The sequence below is a fragment of the Caretta caretta genome, chromosome 9, assembly GCF_965140235.1.
Source record: "Caretta caretta isolate rCarCar2 chromosome 9, rCarCar1.hap1, whole genome shotgun sequence".
Taxonomy (NCBI): Eukaryota; Metazoa; Chordata; order Testudines; family Cheloniidae; genus Caretta; species Caretta caretta.
In genome coordinates this window covers 1,942,921-1,948,920 of record NC_134214.1, presented here as the reverse complement: position 1 = coordinate 1,948,920, position 6,000 = coordinate 1,942,921, and the positions used below count along the sequence as shown (strand labels likewise).

At 46.0% G+C, this 6,000-nt stretch overlaps 1 long non-coding RNA gene across 1 annotated transcript; it reads left to right on the top strand.

Moving 5' to 3' along the window:
* Positions 1-1,355: 1,355 nt before the first annotated feature.
* Positions 1,356-4,472, top strand: LOC125643202 (uncharacterized). The gene is made up of 2 exons (XR_007358624.2): positions 1,356-1,725; positions 4,253-4,472. It is a non-coding gene; the product is annotated as an uncharacterized LOC125643202 (long non-coding RNA).
* The last annotated feature ends 1,528 nt before the right edge of the window (positions 4,473-6,000 follow it).

Sequence of the window (6,000 nt, the reverse complement as noted above, 5' to 3'; positions counted from 1 at the left end):
ACTCCAAATGGTACAAAAAGAGTGTCCTAGCGAACGTCTGTAGCCCCGTTTCATAGCAAGGGGCTGGTTCAAGCACAGTTCACTTCTGACCTTAAGAGCTGTAGGAAGTGATTTCCAAAGGAGCCTAGGGGAGTCAAGGTGCTCAAATCTCAGGGGCCTAACTCCCTTTTGAAAATCCCAGCCATGAAAGTTAGTGATGGGCACCCCACAAAGAACTTCAGCCCTGCTCCACCATTTCACACACACTTGTGGAGGTGTGACTTGTTATACTGTGTCTCCCTGGAATTTACTATAACCAGCGAAAAACAATGAGTGAAATTCTGACCCCATTGATGTCAATGACAGAATTCCCATAGAGTTCAATGGGGCCAGGATTTCACCAGTGGTTTTGCTGAGAGTAGGTTAGGGAGCAGAAGCCAGGAGTTCCTGAATTCCAATCCCAGCAGCTGTGTCTCTCTATGTCCTTAGGCAAGTTATTTCCCCCCGCTGTGCCTCAGTTTCCCCATCTGTAGAAAAATACTGTAAATACTAACACTGTACTTTCTCTAGGGCATCTGGGAGTTTAATTCATTGTAACTGGAGCTAGCTAAAAATCATTGAGAGAATAATTCTTCAATGACTGTTGCTTCTGTCACATACAGTATGTGTCCCATCTGCAGATTGCTGGCTGAATATTATTCACTGAATAAATTAACTGGCTGACAGAATTAGTCCCAGGATAATTTATTTGATTAATACATTTTCTGATGCTCATCCAGCTCTGGTTATTACATAGCTGGACTCAAGCTCCAAAACTCAGATCTGTGTTTCGAACTGCCGAGAGGTCTGTTGTTCAGTTCCAGCGTCGGGTTGAGGGGCCCATCCTGAGGCCATTAAAGCTCTTTGAAGTGCTATGACTAATTAGCCCCAGTTTTGATGTCTGTAGAATGTAACTGGAAATCTAACAGGAACAAGCGCGCTCACAATTTCCACTGCTTCTGACGTCTGGCACAGCTGTAATTAGCACCAGAGCATCTCTGTCACCGTGCGCCAAGATTTCTTGCCACCGCAACTGGAAGGTGGAAGTGCGACGGCAGCTCTGGCTCTGAAATGTCACTGCGAGGGATGATCAATGCACATCTCAGAACCACCAGGGAGGGGCTGTTCTAGAAATGGGCAAGGGTGGGGGAAGGTGAGTCTGGAGGCCTGAGTGCTGCTATTCCTGACTGTCAAGTTGGCCAACTCCCTTTAAGCCAAAATTTCAAAACTAGCCTCTAATTTTGGATGCCTCCATGTTTGTATCCTCAGCTTGAATTTGTTCAGTTTGGTTTGGCGTCATTTTTTGTTGTTGTTGTTTTTTCTCCTTTCAGACGGTGTCCCTCTCTTTGAAGGCTCATGTTGCAGTTCCCCCGTAATGAACCTTCCTTGAAGAAAGCTCGGCGCTGGAGGAATGGAAGGTGGAGCAGCGTGGATGCTAGAATGCAGTAGTATTTCCTCCTGAGTGAAGAGAGACTCTTCTTCCTGTAATCTCCTTGTCTCTCCGTCTGAGGAGATATTAGCCAAGACTCACAGATGGGATCATTTACAGTTTCCTTTTGGGCAGCCTTGGCCCTTTCAGATTTTGTTTATTCAGGCGAGGTTTTCAAACAAGTGAGGGCGGAGCAGCGAAGGGCTCTCCTCAGATATGCTGATTTGGATTATTGGTGCTGCAGGTCCGGTGGCCGATCTGACACAAAATGATGGATGGTAAGATCGCCTTGTGTGCTAGCTGTAAACTTGGCAGGATTGGAAAATTGTGACGTGGGAGGCTGTTTTCTTTGCTAGGCCTTAAATCCCTGTTCTCAAAGTAATCCAGAGAATGGAATGCTGTGGTCATTACTAACCAACAAACGGAAAATCCATTCAAAATGGAAGGCAGCTTGCCTTGTTCACAGTCAAATGTCTGGAGGGTGGTTACTTTGGAGGTTTGTTTTTTTTTTTTTAAGAAAACACAAAACCCAAGTCAAAATTTGCTTCAAAAGAAAACAGATTTTAGAGAAGTCAGAGCGGCCTGCAGCACGGAAACATTTGCCGTTTCTGTAAGTGGTCCCCTACCCATAATGAATCTATGAACAGAGCTGACAGCAAGCAACAGAGTGTCATAGTCATTTCTATGGGCAACATTATGGGTAATTCTCCTAGCAGCTATGGGTTAAATAAGTACTTTAGAACAGAATAAAACTGTCTGGTACATTTCTGCCTCTAGTCCTGGGAGCGCTACAGATAGGCCCAGAATCATAGAATCATAGAATATCAGGGTTGGAAGGGACCCCAGAAGGTCATCTAGTCCAACCCCCTGCTCAAAGCAGGACCAATTCCCAGTTAAATCATCCCAGCCAGGGCTTTGTCAAGCCTGACCTTAAAAACCTCTAAGGAAGGAGATTCTACCACCTCCCTAGGTAACGCATTCCAGTGTTTCACCACCCTCTTAGTGAAAAAGTTTTTCCTAATATCCAATCTAAACCTCCCCCACTGCAACTTGAGACCATTACTCCTCGTTCTGTCATCTGCTACCATTGAGAACAGTCTAGAGCCATCCTCTTTGGAACCCCCTTTCAGGTAGTTGAAAGCAGCTATCAAATCCCCCCTCATTCTTCTCTTCTGCAGGCTAAACAATCCCAGCTCCCTCAGCCTCTCCTCATAACTCATGTGTTCCAGTCCCCTAATCATTTTTGTTGCCCTTCGCTGGACTCTCTCCAATTTATCCACATCCTTCTTGAAGTGTGGGGCCCAAAACTGGACACAGTACTCCAGATGAGGCCTCACCAATATCGAATAGAGGGGAACGATCACGTCCCTCGATCTGCTCGCTATGCCCCTACTTATACATCCCAAAATGCCATTGGCCTTCTTGGCAACAAGGGCACACTGCTGACTCATATCCAGCTTCTCGTCCACTGTAACCCCTAGGTCCTTTTCCGCAGAACTGCTGCCTAGCCATTCGGTCCCTAGTCTGTAGCTGTGCATTGGGTCCTTCCGTCCTAAGTGCAGGACCCTGAACTTATCCTTATTGAACCTCATCAGATTTCTGGTGATGATTTGATGATTTAACTGGGAATTGGTCCTGCTTCGAGCAGGGGGTTGGACTAGATGACCTTCTGGGGTCCCTTCCAACCCTTATATTCTATGATTCTATGATTCTTTTGGCCCAATCCTCCAATTTGTCTAGGTCTTTCTGTATCCTATCCCTCCCCTCCAGCGTATCTACCACTCCTCCCAGTTTAGTATCATCCGCAAATTTGCTGAGAGTGCAATCCACACCATCCTCCAGATCATTTATGAAGATATTGAACAAAACCGGCCCCAGGACCGACCCTTGGGGTACTCCACTTGATACCGGCTGCCAACTAGATATGGAGCCATTGATCACTACCCGTTGAGCCCGACAATCTAGCCAGCTTTCTACCCACCTTGTAGTGCATTCATCCAGCCCATACTTCCTTAACTTGCTGACAAGAATACTGTGGGAGACCGTGTCAAAAGCTTTGCTAAAGTCAAGAAACAATACATCCACTGCTTTCCCTTCATCCACAGAACCAGTAATCTCATCATAAAAGGCGATTAGATTAGTCAGGCATGACCTTCCCTTGGTGAATCCATGCTGGCTGTTCCTGATCACTTTCCTCTCACTTTCCAATCATACAACTGTCACTCCCAGAGGTAAGCATTTACCTGTACAAGGAGTCCTGTAAGGATGAGGCCTTTTCCTGTAGCCATATGGTAAGGCCTACGGCCTTTGTCTGCAGCCAGATTAGGAGAGCACCAGCCATAAACCAAGAAGCAGGAAGTCACATCCTCACAGTCCATCTAAATTACATTAAAATCTCATATCAGGCTGCCAAGAAGGAGACCCCGTCCTAATAGCACCTGCCATCACCAGATAAGTAAACAGATCTTAAGATGGTTAAAGAAAACTTAGTTTGATAGCATCTGTCTGACAAGAAATCACTTATCAATAGTTGTGATTGTGAAATCCTCATTTCTTTAATGTTTTATCTTTATGGTCCTCACTTCTCTATTGTTTGTCTGTATGATCCCTGGTTCCTCAATTGTTTCTGTCTGTTACATCATTAATTTTGCTGGGTGTAAATTAATTAAGGTGGTGGGGTATGATTGGTTAGAGAATTTTGTTGCAATGTTAGGACTGGTTAGTAATATTTTAGTAAAATGATTGGTTAAAGTACCGCTAAGCAAGACTCAAGTTTCACTTTATAAATTGGGGTCCAAATTTAAGGAAGTTCTTTGGAACCAACTCCAGGACACAGCCCCAAGATCAGAGCTGCCAGACCTCAACACTCTGCCAATGACACTGTGCAGAACCTGGAGTCCCCCAGATGGACCTGATTCTGACTGGCCATCAAGAAAAGTTCATCTGCCTTATTGGGAGTGGTGAGCATTGTATGTGTAACCTGTGCATTCTGTTCTGGTGATTGTTAATAAACGGATATTAAGGATATTACTGTGTAAGGCTCTTTCACTGGTAAAAGACCTTGTAAACCCTCAAAAGATTAAGACCTGAGTCCAGAGGGAATGGGTGTTTGCTCTGAGTCCAGAAAGAATGGGGGTTTACCCCTCCGTTGGCTCCGGGCTCTACTCCTCCAGGCTCCAGGTAAAGTTAGAGTGTCTAAATTAAGAGGGTTACACCTTGAGCTCTAGGAACTAGGTAGAGGTGCGTGCCCTAGAGTGTGCAAGTGACAGAGAATTTTGTGCGGGTAACAGTCCCACTGATTACCGTGAGAATGTGCTCACCTATGTGTGCAATGGATGCCCCATCCAGTCCAAATGAAGGAGCTCAAGATGCAAAGTTTGTGTCTGAAATTGCATTCCGCTGCAGTGTGGGTCTGTGCAGTTGAGGGGGATGAGACAGCCCATTAAAGATGTACCATAGGATCCAGCCAGAGTGTGTCTTGAAGGGACTTCCCACAGGAGACTGCCCCGAACTCTGAGCCAGAGCATGTTTTCAGCATTGCACTGAACTCAACTAGTTTCCGGAGACAGGGCCCAACAGCACCATTTATTCAGTTTTGGTTCAGGCACGTTCACATGTCACTGTCCTGCAGGTCAATTTCCAACACCACCCAAAGTCTCACAATAATTCATTGAGAACCAATGCGTCCTGGCAGGTTCATCAATGACATTCCCATGGGAGCTCTGTGGCACCTCAGAAAAGCTCCCGACTGACTTGGGCTGGTTTTCATAACAGTAACAAACCCTGTAGGAGTGAGAATTCCTTGGGCTTGCCATTCACATAGACACGGGCTCGCACTGCACAATTTGGTTCTGGATCTGAATGTCTAATGTCCCAAATTGCTGGAGATATTTGGATCCATCTTTTAGGTTTGTAACTAAGACTCCTGTTGGGTGCCTTGGAAAGAAGAAAGAGCCCCACATGGGGTCTATGTAAAAGGCCTGGAAATCTGGAATGGATGAGGGCAGCCCCTGTGCCCACACAGCTTTGTAGTGTTTGGAACAAAGCAGCCAAGGTACCGTTTCCTTTCTTTACAGACATAGCATGGCTGCAGAACTTTGAGATTGTTTCACATGGCAGCGCCTGCAGTTTGTCAGGTTCTGAGCCTGAATACTATGGTAGAAGAAGAGGGGTGAATGGTGTAGTGGGGACAGCACAGTTAGATGGTGGGGGGGTTAGTTAAACTTTAAACATAAGAACATAAGAATGGCCCTACTGGGTCAGATCAAGGATCCATCTCGCCCCAGTATCCTGTCTTCCGACAGTGGCCTGTGCCAGGTGACCCAGAGGGAATGAACAGAACAGGTAATCATCAAGTGATCCATCCCCTGTCGCTCATGTCCCAGCTTCTGGCAAACAGGGGCTAGAGACACCAACCCTGCCCATCCTGCCCATCCTCCATTAATTTATCTAGTTCTTTTTCAACCCTATTATGGTCTTGGCCTTCACCATATCCTCTGGCACGGAGTTCCACAGGTTGACTGTGTGTTGTGTGAAGAAATACTTCCTTTTAT